Raw genomic sequence first — 15,530 nt, forward strand, 5'->3', positions numbered from 1 at the left:
AAAAGTGGTCATTAGTCGAAAGAGGAGGATTGAAATGTGTGGTGTAGATGTTCAAGGTAGGGTGTAACCAAGTTCCCTAAATAATATCCTACACTAACATGAACCTATGTTACAAGCTTAGAAAGTCCTTTGTGATCTTAAGCCATTTACCTTCTTTGTAGTGGTGATTGAAAATAGGGGCAAGTCTATGTCATGACACTCGTTGCATTAGAATTTCTTTTGTGAGGGGAGAGTTCTTACACTTAAATTTCCTTATTGCCTATTCGGTAGTGTGATGTGTAGAAATTCTCTTTCTTATGAGGATAGAATGTAAACAAATTGAGGTCTGTGACCTTCCTCACCTCCCAAATAATGAGGCAAATGGAGTATGGGTTAGTTCTAGTCAAAGATGAGCCAATTCTAGAGTATTGGTCTTTGTTGTTTGATTTCTCTGTAAGGACTTATACAATTCTTTGAGTATTTCATTTTATAATGTGGGGCACTTTGAAATAAGTCTAGCACATGTGCGATAAGCTATTTGTGGTTCCAATTCAAGTTGAAGTTGCTTTGACCCTTAAGGCATGAAATTTTTGCGTAAATGATTGTCTAATAGTAAAAGGTAGTGTTGCTTGAGGACAAGAAAATGCTTTAAGTTGGGGGTGTTGATGAGTGGTGATTTTACCACTCACCTGCACTTATTATTAATGAACATTACCTTATTTTGAATGAGTAGATGAGACATAATTGTGGTTTAATGCACTAATATCCACTCTTTGTAGGTATGGGAGTTGAAAAGACAAAGAAGAGCTTGAAAGGATCAAAGGGTAGCAGAAAAAGTGCAGATCAAGACCTGCAGTGAAATAGCCTCAGTTATCGCGGTTGCGGTACATTGACCGTGGTGGTGGTCAGTCAAGATGGTCAAATAATTACGATCGTGGAAGTTAATTGCGGTCGCAGCTAGACTTGTGCGATCGCGACTCGGCGAAATTGTTCAGCCCAAGGGCAAAACTATAATTTCATGTGCAGATCCCAATTTGAACAAAAAGAGTCAAACCCTTATTTGGGGATTAATTCCATCACATTCCTTCTTTCCCAAATTGTTTTAGGTTTTGACTTGAGACTTTATAGCCTTAACTTTTTGGAGAAGAAAATATTGTATAAATTTTAGGTGAAGAATACATTGAAGACTTTCTAAGTGGAAGATTTGCTCACTTCTATTGTTGATATTGTAGGAGAGCCAAGTTTGAAGTAACGTTTGCTTAGATCTTCTACAACTTTTATTTAATGGAGATTATGGGCATAACTATGCTTGTTTATCTTATGTATTTCTAAATATCTCTCTTGGGGTTATGTGTCAATATGGGTTTACATGTGTGTGGGTTGTTATTGTTAGCATCTATTTGGTAGTTCATGTTTATGGGTTGTATTATTGCTATGATAGTTTTGTTGGGATTTGATGGGTGAAAGCTCCAAATACTCATATGGGTTTTATGGGTGAAAGCTCCAAGCTCTAGAAAACCCAAAGCTATGATTGAAAGAAGGGTTTTACTTGAATATAAGGAATCTATATCATTCTCGTAAGAGGTATTTGGAGACCAAAGCAATGATAGAAAATTATGTGTGTAGTTTTCTAAATTCTTACTATCTTAGAAATAAGGGTGAAAGTGAGGTTGACTATGCCATGGGTGTCATCCTAGAAATAGGTATGCCTTGATTGAGGTTGTGGTTGCTAATTGTTGAACACACCATTAGGTATTCGAAAGAATCAATGGGTGAAAGTTTGGTGTTTTGTTGAAAGGCTAACATAACATCAAAACCTATAACCAAGCCTACCCATAGTTAAATTATTGAAGTGATGTTGATAATTAGCTCCCACATGTCACTCCCTTAGTAACGAATAATCCCAATATCCGTTCTTGATTGCTAAAACTTTAATTATTTGTAGCCCCTAATTTACACTAGAAAATTCCAAAAAGAGACATTAGTGAAGGAACTCACCTCCCCCATTTTATCTTTTTGTAACATTTATTTGAATTTAACTTGTATCTATCATTTCAACTTAATTTGATCGCCACTCACATTGTTCCTCATGGATTCGAATCTGACTCCAAAGTTGGGTAAATATATTAATGACGACTGCCTTGCACTTAATTGGCGTGTAAGTTGAGCGTTATCGTTGGTATTTCACATTTCAAGCATGCCATAGACTCTTTCCTTCAAAGGTTTTTTGTTGGAGAATTTACAACTGAATTGTAGAAATAAGATCCACAAATGCATCTGGCAATGAACTTGCAACATTTTGCAAATCATGAATTATCTCTTGAACTTCAAGTTTATTTTTTATGAGGATCTAAATAATTTATTCCATATATTTCAGCTATTAATCATATGTCCACCTAATGTTAGGAAATCTGACACTTACAATCATCCAACCTTATTTAGGGATTCACCTTTGTGCATGGTGGAACAATTAAACCATATGCTGCACATTCAAATTTTTAGATGAATTTATTTGATATCCTAAAATAACAATATAGAAAATCTTTATTGTCTTGGTGTTGCTACATATTAAGTAAACACGTGTCATATGAAAATTTCTTTCGAGAGATTTATTTTCCTAACCAATGGTTCAACTATAATTGGAGCCACATAATTTCTCCTAAACTAACTAGTATTATCAACTTTTATAGTTTGGAACCATGCTTTTACTTGAACAATCTGAGCAAATAACCTTGCAAAAATCAAATTATAAATTTATAGCAAAATGCATGTGATCAATGATGGATGCATCTCATTTCATGGTAAACAATCCGCATGGTAGGTGAACGATCCCATATTCACATTGTTATATGTTTCAAAAAATTTAGGGATACAATTCCAAGCTTAGCCAGTATAATATTTTATCGTGAGAACAAGTAACATAGAAAACTTCTTGAAGAACCTTTTATTTCTTTAATGTATAAGCACATGAATTCTCAATTAATTTTGCATCATATTTGAATTGAGATGGTCAATGGGTCATGCCAAGATATATATTTCATATAAAATTTTTGTTTACTATCGCATATGAATCCATCACCATGCCCATATTTATACCAATAAACACGAGGGAAACAAGTAGTTTTTCACATAAATATTTATAATTCATTTTAATCGTAGTAATATGAAGATATAAAAGTTTTCAATAATTTATAGCACAAAATAATAATAAGTTTGTTTTCTTGAAACTTAAAAAGTTTCTTTTAGAGACTTGCTACAATTCCAAAGTTGAAATAATAATTACATCACATAAATTATCTCAATTCAAAAAATAAATCTTTCAGCCCATATTCACTTAAACATTATTTGATATATATATATATATATATATATATATATATATATATATATATAGATAGAGAGAGAGAGAGAGAGAGAGAGAGAGAGAGAGAGAGAGAGAAGAGGCATGATAGTATAACTTTTCGAACATAAAATCAACACAATTTCAACAACATAGAGAAAGATAAACACAATCTTAAAATCATAAATTGGTTAGAATTTCATGATGATAACATTTTAAAATTAATTTAAAATAGTAGCAATACCAAAGAAGTAGACAAGAAAATAAGGAAGGCAAGAGAGGAGAATATAAATCTTTCCCATTTTTTCAAGTATTTTCCTAGTTTACGAGTATTCCAGGTGTATCTTCCATTATCTAATATAAACCTGTTACAAGAGGGTAATTGTAAGGTTACTTTAAACATGACATTAATACTTGAGAATGTGATAAAGATCATGAGAGTGTGGGAGAGGTAATAGTGGTATGGATATTTACTGCACATAATGATGGAGTTACACCTTAGAATTAATAGTCATCCATAGTGATATTCTTTACAACATATTATAAAATATCTCTGCATATAAATTTAAGAATTATAGGTGAATATCTATAAGGACTTGATTCTTTGAATTTTTTATATGTATTTTTCACCATTTTACCTCTTACCATGGTTGCTACAGGATAGTTTTGGGGTATGGAAATGGTTGACATAGTTTTCAATGCAATTTTAGAGGTTAAAAAGGTCTTACAGATGACTTCGGTTAACATTTATTGTTCTACAAACATTGGTTTGATTTTGTGGCTCTTGGATCTCATTTTGACTCTTGATTTGAAAATGGTGAAATTGGATCCTGGAGGTCAATTTCCTGAAAACAACCTCTTTTAAAAAATTTGATGTCGCCATTGAGTCCGAAATGCCAAGTTTGGTGTAGTAGCATATTTTATTTTCCTTCACAAAATTTCAAACGAATTCTGAGGATACATCTTCAAGTTTCAATTTTTAGCTAAGTTGTTGGTGCAACTAACCTGTTGCTTTGTCTTTAGCGACTGATGAGTGGTGAATTACCACTCATTTACACTCAACATTCGTACACACTACTATGATTTGAATGTAAAAGTGAGACACATTTGGAATTAAATATACTAATTCCTATATTTTATAGGTATACAAGAGCCGAGAAGAAAAGAAGCAAGCTTGAGCTAAAAAGGATCAAAAAGGAAATTAAAGTGCAAGAGCTGGATAAGCTAAAGCTGGATCAGGATCTGGCCCTCCGGCATCGCGATCACGGGCTTCATCCTGCGATCGCGCCCAGTCAAGCTAGTCAAACAACTGCGATCGTGATGGACTAACCGTGATTTCCAAAAGGGCGATCATGATCAATCTTTATCGATCACGTGAGAGTAGAAAATGGCCTAAGGGCAGAAATGTCATTTTTACTAGCCGACCCAAAATCCTATTTAAGGCACAAAACCCATTCATTCTAGAGAAATTATACCACAACCCTACTTTCCATCCTAAGTATAGGGTTTTTGTAATTTCTTGGAGCTTGGAATGTAAATTTACACTAATTTGAGACAAGATTAAATTAGAGGAGCTTTAAAGTGTAAATTTGATTTTGTCTATTAAAGATTCACTTGAGTCTAAAGTGTGGTTTGTCCTCTATTTATTTTTTTATGAATAACTTTGGTGGACATCTTGGTGTATTTGTTTTCATTATTCTTATGATGTGCTAGATCTACCTCTTGGGATTATGTTAGATTAGGATGTAAACATAAGTGGAATTTGATTTGTTTGTGCATTTACTAGTTTGTGATGTGGTTTCTACTATTGCTTTAGTAAATAGGATGTGGGTGAAAGCCCCAAATACCCAAATGGGTTTGATGGATGAAAATCTCAAGCTCTAACCATCCTTGAAAGAGAGTTTTGGCTGAACTTTAGGAAGCCACCTCATCCTTGAAAGAGGGATGTGGTAACCACAATAGTAGACAATTTATTGTAATACCTTGCCTATTTTTTGCTATCTTAGACATAAGGGTGATTATACCTTGGGTATCATCCTAGAAATTAGGATACCCAATTGAGGTTTTGGGTGGCTTTATTTAACACCCTCGTTAGGTACTCGAAAGGGTTAGTGAGTGACATATTTGAGGGTTTCTTAAAAAACTAGCCTCAAAGACCTTAAATGACATGGCCCAAACTTCAGGCCAGGTCATATAGGCACCTCAAGAACACATGTACCGTAGGTTGCCCTGTAACCCAACCTAAACACCTCATCATATCATAGGAGTCAATGGGACTCCAATTCACAAGTTAAGATCGCGGAATAATATCATATGTCAACATTAGATGCATTATAATAACTATGGCCAAGTTCACAGTTATTCATAATTCCTCTATACAAAACCAAAGTCAATAAATGTATATGTCGGGACAAGGCCCCGACTATATCCATACCAAGTGTCAAGAGACTAATCCTAATGATAAGGTATAAGAAATGAATGTCTTTTGAATGTAAGGAAGATCACCCCTTCAAATCAGTGCACAAACCGTTTGACGTGTAATCACTGTGCAGGAAAAGAAGAAGATGCTCTAAGGCCTACGTCATGTGGGGACGTAGCGTTCGGAGACGGTTAGCATTTGGAATACTAGGATGTAACTCAAGGAATAGTGATAAGATAACACATCAATCAACATGAAATTAGTATATCATATTTTATCATATTCATGCACTTATCCATACATATACATATACCATATACCAACCAAGATATCAATATTCAACAATATTCTCAAGCATTCATTCCTTAGACGTAAAGTGGAGCACTACTACCTCCCATGATTATCGATTCACCATGCTTAATACATCAAGGAATTTAGACTTATTCACATTATCATTAGACCGTTGACTTCACCCATGTGCACATATTCATTATGCTAAGGACTTTAGCCACACAAACCATCATTCAAACAAGGGAAATTAACCATCGACATTCATCTAGGCGAGGGAATCCAACCTCATAACCGTGTTTTAGACAAGGGGTTCAATCCACTTGTCATATTTGGTCTTTACCACAAGCCTCTTCATGAGGCGAGGTACTATGACCTCAAGAGCTCTTCTTTAGAAACAACTTTACCTTGTAATTTCATTAGGCATATCATAAGGCAAGGGACTTTGACTTCAAGCCATCACATAAGGCAAGGGACTTTGACTTCAAGCCATCACAACCATCATTTGTTAACAATTGGGACTCTACCCTCTTGTCTATGCATCGACACATATTCAATACAACATTTTGGGACTTTAGCCATTTAGCGAATTCAACACTATACAAGACCTCATGGTCATTATGGGAGCCTTCATTGCCTAACTATCTCAATATGATAATACCTAAATTTAATTCGTCACACCATTCCTGTTTATGGTCCTCAAGACCCTCACAAGACATTCACATTTTAATAGCATCCTCATAGCACACTTTAGTTTAATACACTATCCAAGTTCATCTTCACATTAAGGGACTTCAACTCCCCATTAGTCATTTAGTACAACAAGGTTATCATCACACCTTACAAGATTCACCATACTCATATTATAACATTTATCAAACATTCATACTCATTGGGCCATTGCCCTAGTTCAACACATCATCAATAATTGACAAGACAATTCACTTAAACATTTTCACAAACACCTTTTGTGCATAGTTATATCAAGGTCCTTTTCATGGTAGATATCATCAAGACTAGTGTTAATCAAGACCCTCATGTTAGAAAAAATACAACAAGAATCCACCTATATAATCTACCATCAATAACATGTATCAACACAAGTATAAACAAGAATCATCATTATTCATTAATAGGTAGTGAAACTCTTTTCATTTGATTCAAAACCACTATGTACCCTTACTAATTCAAGTGTGAAATACATGGGTTTAAAGTTATTTAAGGAGGGAAAGAGATACATTCCTTAAACAACTTGAATCACCGACAAACTTGACTCTTCCTTCTTACCACAAGATGAACACCTTCAAACCCAAGCCTCCAATCTTGCTCCAAGAGCCTTAAGAGTGTTTAGGATATTTAAGTCTTGTAAAATGAAGACTTAGAAGGATGATATGCCTTATATAGTGATAGTATTTAGGGTTTTAGGCATGGGAAATAACCAAAAGATCCTTGGTTAAAAGATGGTAAATCCATATGTGCAGGGGTACGACTCCCCCCTACGGATCACTTGGCAATCGTGACCTAGGGTATGAGTGGTACCTTAACTCGTAACGTAGGATCCTCATAGGTCAACCACATTAGTATGGGTACGAAAGGGCACTTTTGAGTTTAAACCAAAGGGTAAAATCAACCTTAAATCATAAGATCTATCTGTGACCAAAATAGTCCACTCTAGGTTAAGTTTTCACTCCATACAGTTGAGTAGTATACGGCTGGTAAGCATAGTTACAACCAAGGGATGGCCCTGTTGTAAGGAGGATAGTATATTACCCAAACATACTATCTAGGATATGAAAGGGAATGGGGGATAGGGGTACGAGTCGTGACCTAGGGTACGACTCAAGAACCCCAATCGTATCAACTCCAGAGACATAGAAAGGTTGTTATTTTCCAAATGGTCCAAGATCTAGGTGTCTCAATTCTTTGCCACTTTTATAGGTAAGTATAGATAAAATTTAACACCTCAGCATACACCAAGGAAACCTTTACACTAGTTAGAAACAACAAACTACAAGGATGCAACACAACACATATATCATGATCACTACCAATAAACCAAAAATTTTGCAAGGCCATATCCTCGGGTGTTTCATCCTCCCCATTTAGGATCATTTGTCCGTGAATAAAGGTTAAAGAAAATGTAAACACAAGTTATCATATCGACATGTATCAAACCAACCATTACACAAGTTAGAATAAGCACCCAACAAGGATATAATAAAACACATATTGTGACCATCATCAATCAACCATTTCATTTTATTGGTCTTGGGACTTCAACCATTACTTATCCAATAATTGGTCATTCCATAACTTAGGGATTTCGACCCATCCATTCATCAAATATATAGAGCATCTCAAAGCATTAGGGACTTTACCCCATCATCTGTCAAGGACATAAATAAATTCAAAGTATTGGAGATTTAAACCCATCACAACAAAGCACATATCATTTCATAGCATTTGGGATTTGAACCCATGGTCTAACAAGACATTAATCAATTTATATAATGGGAACTTTAATCCATTGTCTAACAAAGACACAGATCAATCTCAATCATTAGAGACCATAATCCCTAACCTATTAAAGACATAATAAAAAGCAAGGAGATTAACATATACCTCCATCAGAAGCTTCCCGAATAGTTAACAAATGTGGGTACTTGGACTTTATGTCCTCTTTCTCCTCCCAAGTAGCTTCCTCAAACTTTTTGTTCCTCTATAGAACCTTCACCAAAGCCACTTCTTTTGTTCATAATTGTCAAACCTTCCAATCCAAGATCTTCACTGGGACCTCCTTATAAGACAAAGATTCTAAGATACCAATATCTTTCTAGGGAACAGTCAAGGAAGGATCACCCACATATTTCTGCAAAATAAATACAATGAAAACTGAGTAAATGAAGTTCATACTAGAGGGAAACTCCAACTCATAGGAAACATTGAGAACCTCTTCACAATCAAATAGGGACCAACATAGCGAGGACAAAGATTCCCCTTTTTGCTAAACCGCATTACTCCCTTCATGGGAGATACTTTCAAGAACACTCAATCGCCAACATTAAACTCTAACTTTGTAAGACTTATATCCACTTAGGACTTTTGGCGACTTTGAGCAGTTTTCAACCTATCACGAATTACCTTCACTTTCTCTAAGGCTTGGGAAACTAATTTGGGCCCAAGCAACTTACCCTTGCTGATTTCAAAACATCCAATAGGAGATCAACATCTCCTACCATAGAATCCTTCAAAAGTCGCCATGCCAATACTAGAGTGGTAACTATTATTATAGGCGAACTTAATCAAAGGCAAGTGGTCATACCAACTACCACCATAATCGATTACATAGGCTCGCAACATATCCACCAAAGTTTGGATAATCCTCTCCTCTTGACCATCCGTTTGCAGGCGGAAAGTTGTACTATGACACTCCTTAATTCCCAAACCTATTTGGAATGACTTCCAAAAGTGGGATTAAAATGGAGGACCACGATCTAAGATAATAGACACTGGATAACCGTGTAATTTCACGATCTCCATAAGAAAAACCTTAGCATAATGTTCAGTTGAGAAATTAGTCCTCACAGGCAAGAAATAAGCAGACTTGGTCATTCTATCAACAATAACCAAAATAAAATCAAATTGATTCCGAGATCTAGGAAGACGATACTAAAATCCATATTAATCAACTCCCACTTCTACTCGGGCAACACAATCTCTTTGTATAGGCCATCGGACCTCAAGTGCTCAAACTCTACTTATTGGCGCACCATACACTTAGCCACATGTCTAGTAATATCATATTATTCCAAAAGTAGAACTCTTTAAGGCCATGATACGTCTTGGTGGAACTGAGATGAACAACATAACGGGTTCCATGAGCCTCGGCCATGACCCTTTCCCTCAATACATCAACATCGAGAATACATTACCTACTTTGGTACCTCAAAATACAATCACACCCAATTGCAAAGTCCACAACCTTGTGTTGACCCATATACTCTTGATTTTCATCGATTTGGGATCCAAGAATTGCTTTTTATTTATCTCAATAATAAGAGATGATTGAGATACCGGATGAACAAATACACCACCATCTTCGGAGTCCACAAGTCAAACTCTAAGATCCTCCAAATGGTGAATATCCCTTACCGATTCCCATTTATCCTCATCAGCATGGGCCAAACTTCCCATAGACAATCTACTAAGAGCATCGGTGACTACATTCACCTAACTGGGATGGTAATGAAGACTCATATCATAGATTTTCAATAGCTCAAGCCACCTTCTTTGCTGGAGATTCAACTTATTTTGGGTAAACATAAATTGAAGGCTCTTATGATTGGAAATATATCAACATGAACACCATAAAGATAATGCCACCAAATTTTCAAAGCAAAAACCACGGCTAATAACTCTATGTCATGGGCGGGGTATTTATTTTCATGGACTTTTTAAATTGCCTAAAAGTGTAGGCCACCACCCTGCCATGTTGTATCAACTCACAACCAAGAACGATACGAGAAACATCATAATAAACCACAAAACCATCACTACCCTCAGGTAAGGTCATCACCAGAGTCGAAGTCAATTATCTTTAAATTTTTAAAGCTACCCTCACACGCATTGGTCCAAACGAACTTGACCTTCTTTTGGGTCAATTTGGTCAATGGGGAAGCTATAGTGGAAAAACTCTCCACAAACCTCCTATAATAACCTTGTAGACCCAAGAAGCTCTGAATATCAATTGGAGCCATAGGTCTAGGCCACTTCTTAACTACCATAATATTTGGGGATCCACTATGATCCCTTCATAATAGATGACATGACCAAGAAAAGCTATAACTTACAACTAAAACTCTCACTTGGAGAACTTAACATACAAGTGATGATCCTTCATAGTTTGTAATACGACATGGAGGTGATCTACATGATCTGCCTCACTCTTATAATACACTAAGATACCATCAATGAAGACAATGACAAAAATACCAGGTTCTAAAGGCTTCCTTAGGGATATTCGCTACCCTAATTTTAAGTTAATGATAACCCGATCTAAGATCAATCTTAGAGAAATATTTTTCATCCTGAAGTTGGTCAAACAAATCATCGATTCTAGGAAAAGGATATTTGTTCCTTACGGTCACTTTATTTAACCAACGATAATCAATGCACATACAAAGAGAACCATCCTTTTTGTGCACAGTTAACATGGGAGCACCCCAACGAGACACACTAGTCCAAATAAAACCATTAGTTAAGAGGTATTTCAAATGCTCCTTTAGTTCTTTCAACTCTACCAGAGGCATTTATAAGGAGGGATAGAGATCGGACCACTGTCAGGGACAAAATCAATCCCAAAATAAATTTCCATATTATGAGGAACATCGAGAAGATCATCAAGAAACACTTTGGGACACTAATTAACCACAAAAATGGATTTTAGAGAAGGCTCTTTTGAGCTAGAATCCTTAACTCAGACTAAATGATATAAACACCCTTTTCAAATCAACTTTTGGGCTTTGAGATATGAAATGAACCTTTATTTAGGCACTAAGAAACCACCTTCCCATACAATGTTCAGATAAATAGAAAATTTAAACATGACCCTACGGGTCTGACAATCTAAAGAAGCATTGCAAGAGTGAAACCAATATATTTCTAAAATGATATCAAAATTAAATGTCTAACTTAATCAAATCAACAAGAGTACCTCTACCACCAACTGATACCACACATCCCCTAGACACTTTTAGCAACCATAGAGTATCTGATCGGAGTAAAAATTGAAAAAGGAACCAACAAACTAGTGTGACAACAAATAAGATGCACAGCCACATACGGGGCCACATAAGAAAGGGTAGACCCTGGATCAAGAAGGAAATACACATCACGGGAGAAAAGTCTCAACATACGAGTGACAACACTGGGAGATACCTCAAAATTCTAACATATAGCAAGTACATACAGTCGGTTTCGACCAATACTGGTGACAGAAACTGAGACAGATATAGCACCCTTTAGTGCGGGAGTAGATGGAGTAGCAATAGAGTCCCTATTGGCTTAAGAGGCTACTAGAATGGGGCACTCACACTTCATGTGGCCAAACTAACCACAATAAAATAATTTTCCTCCCTCTTTCTCAATATCACCATGATAAATCTGACCACAGAATCTACAACGAGGGCGGGGTAGAGCAGACTAAACACCACTAGCCTGAAATTGGGCACCTTATGCTCGAAACCCATCACTAAATTGAGATCTATGAATACCCAAGAACTTTGAGTAAGGAGAGCGTATTCTAGCTGAGGAGAATGAACCCTAACTCTCCACTTCTTTTGTGGACACTTGCACTATTTTTGCCACTACCTACAAAAGGCTTAAACTTCCTTCCTTGCTTTTCACTAAGGTCAAATTGCTTTTTATTCTCATCTTCCACTTGTTGCATACACACAAACAATCTTGAAATATCCATGTTCTCATCAACAAGGCCACTTTACTCTCAAGAACTAGTTCATGGAGCAATCTCGAGATAAACTTATACATTTTAACCCTCAAGCTAGAAACCATCTGAGGAGCATACCTTGATAATTGGAGGAATTTCAAGGCATACTCTTGAACGAACATCCTCCCTTGCTTCAAGTTCACGAACTCTTCCACCTTTGCTTTCCTCAACTCTTGAGGGAACGAACGGTCAAGGAAATCCTCAGAGAAATCCACCCAAGAAACCGAACTAGTATCAATACCCCTAGACAACTCCCATTCTTTATACCACTAGTGCTTTGCATCTTTCAATTGGTAGGAAGCAAGCTCAACACCCTCAATTTTTGAAGCATGCATTATTCAAAAAATCTTCTCCACTTCATCGATAAAACCTTGAGGATCTTAGTCAACCTTCGTACCGGAGAACATAAGAGGGCTCAACCTCATAAATTGGCCAATTCTTATGGCCTCAGAAAAATAGTAGTTGTAGCACTAAACTTTAATTGAGGGGCTATCAATTGAGTCAAGAGGTTGATAGAGTGACAAAACTCTGCATTAATAGCATCCCTTTGAGGAGACTAAGAAGGAATAACACTCATATGAGCAAGGTTGGTTGGTGGAACCCCACTAGGATGGCCAGATGCCACAGCCCTAGCTCGAGTATGAACTCCAAAAGTTGGACGTACTTCTACCATAGGATCCTCAGTAGTGTCTGCCTGAGTCTCAGATCTCCTTTGACGTATGATTTGAAAGATAGAAAATAGAATCAGAGAAAATCCAAGACTTTAGACTTAATATCTTGAGATTGAATCATAAGAAAGAGAAACATTCCTAAAATATCTCATAGCCTTTCTTTTATAAGTGCGGCGTTCTTGACACCCATAAAAGAAACTCTACTTAACACAGTATTATGAACCCCCAACTGACCACGAACCTAGGATCTGATACCAACTTTATACAACCTGAACTTTGGGTCATCATATGGGCACCTCAAGCATACATATATCAGAAGTTGCCTCATAACCCGACCTAAACACCTCATTATATCATAGGAGTCAAAGGGAATCCAATTCATAAGTAAAGATAGCAAAATAATATCATAAGTCAACATTAGATATATTATAATAACTATGCCTAAGTTCACAGTTGTTCACAATACCTCTATACAAAACTTAAGTCAATAAATGTATATATTGGGACAAGCCCCCAACTATAGCCAAACCAAGTCTTAAGAGAGTAAGCCTAAAGATAAGGACTAAGAGATGAATCTCTTTCGGATGTAAGGAAGCTCACCCCTCTAAGTCAATGCATGAACCACTTAATCATCTAATCACTGCTCAGAAAAAGAATAAGATACCTCGACACCTAAGTCTCATGGGGACAAAGCGTTCAAAGATGGTTAATGGTTATAACATTAGCATGTAACTCAAGGATAAGTGATAATATAACATCATCAATCAACAACAAATCAATATATTATATGTTATCACATTTATATACTTATCCATACATATACATATACCAACCAAGATATCAAGGTTCATCAAAATTCTCAAGCATTCATTCCTTAGATGTAAAGTGGAGGACTACCACGTCCCACGCTAATCAATTTACCATGCTTAGTAAACCAAGGAATTTAGCTACATTCACATTAAATTTGAACTGGGGACTTCACCCATGTACACACATACATTATGCTAAGGACTTTAGCCACACACACTATTATTCAAACAAAGGACTTTAACCATTCTCATTTATCTAGGTGAGGGACTCCAACCTCATGCTCGTGTGTTAGACAAGGGACTAGACACTTGTCATATTTGGACTTTACCATAAGCCTCTTCATGAGGCAAGGTATTTTAACCTCAGGAGCTCTTTTTTAGCAATGAACTTTACCTTGCATTCTCATTAGGCAAGGCACTTTAACTCCAAGACATATCATGAGGCAAGGGACTTTGACCTCAAGCCATCATATAAGGCAAGGGACTTTGATCTCAAGTCATCATAACCATCATTAGGTGACAATTGGGACTTTACCCTCTTGTCTATACATCAATACACATTCAGTACAATATTTAGGTACTTTAGCAATTTAGCCAATTCAATACTATACAAGACCTCATGGTTATTATGGGAGCCTTTATTGCTCAACCATCTCAATAGGGAAATTCCTACATTCAATTTATCACATGATTCCATTTTATGGTCTTCAATACCCTTACAAGACATTCACATTTTAATAGCATCCTCATACAACACTTTAGTTTAATATACTATTCAAGTTCATCTCCACATTAAGGGACTTCAACTCTCCATTAGTCATTTAGCATAACATGGTTATCATCATCCCTTACATGATTCACCATACTCATATCATAATATTTATTAAACATTTATACTCATTGGGTCATTGCCCTAGTTCAACATATCATCAATAATTGACTAGATAATCCACTTAGACATTTTCACAAACACCTTTTGTGCATACTTATATCAAAGTCCTTTACATGATAGATATAATCAAGACTAGGGTTACCTAAGACCCTTAAGTTAGACAACATACAATAAGAATCCACATATATAATCTACCATCAACAACATGTATCAACATAAGTATAAATAAGAATTATCATTATTCATTAATAGGTAGTGAAACTCTTTTCATTTGATTCAAAGCCACCATGTACACTTACTAATTCAAGTGTGAAAAATTTGGTTTTAGAGTTATTTAAAGAGGGGAAGATATACATGCCTTAAAAAACTTAAATAACCAACAAACTTGACTCTTCCTTCTTACCACAAGATGAACACCTTTAAATCCCACTCACCAATCTTGCTTCAACGAGTCTTTAGAGTGTTTAGGATGTTTATGTATTGTAAAATAAAGACTTAGAAGTCTACTATTCCATATATAGTTAGAGGGTTTAGGGTTTTAGGCATGGGAAATAACCATAAGATCTTTGGTTATAATCTAGAAAATCCACAGCAGGGATTCGTCCTAATCCCTAACTCGTAAGATCA

The 15,530-nt window shown here is 36.0% G+C and overlaps 1 long non-coding RNA gene across 1 annotated transcript; it reads left to right on the top strand.

Moving 5' to 3' along the window:
• Window positions 1-2,661: 2,661 nt before the first annotated feature.
• LOC124899246 lies at window positions 2,662-4,990 on the top strand. The gene is made up of 2 exons (XR_007056402.1): window positions 2,662-2,796; window positions 4,462-4,990. It is a non-coding gene; the product is annotated as an uncharacterized LOC124899246 (long non-coding RNA).
• The last annotated feature ends 10,540 nt before the right edge of the window (window positions 4,991-15,530 follow it).

The sequence above is a fragment of the Capsicum annuum genome, chromosome 6, assembly GCF_002878395.1.
Source record: "Capsicum annuum cultivar UCD-10X-F1 chromosome 6, UCD10Xv1.1, whole genome shotgun sequence".
NCBI classification, from domain to species: domain Eukaryota; kingdom Viridiplantae; phylum Streptophyta; class Magnoliopsida; order Solanales; family Solanaceae; genus Capsicum; species Capsicum annuum.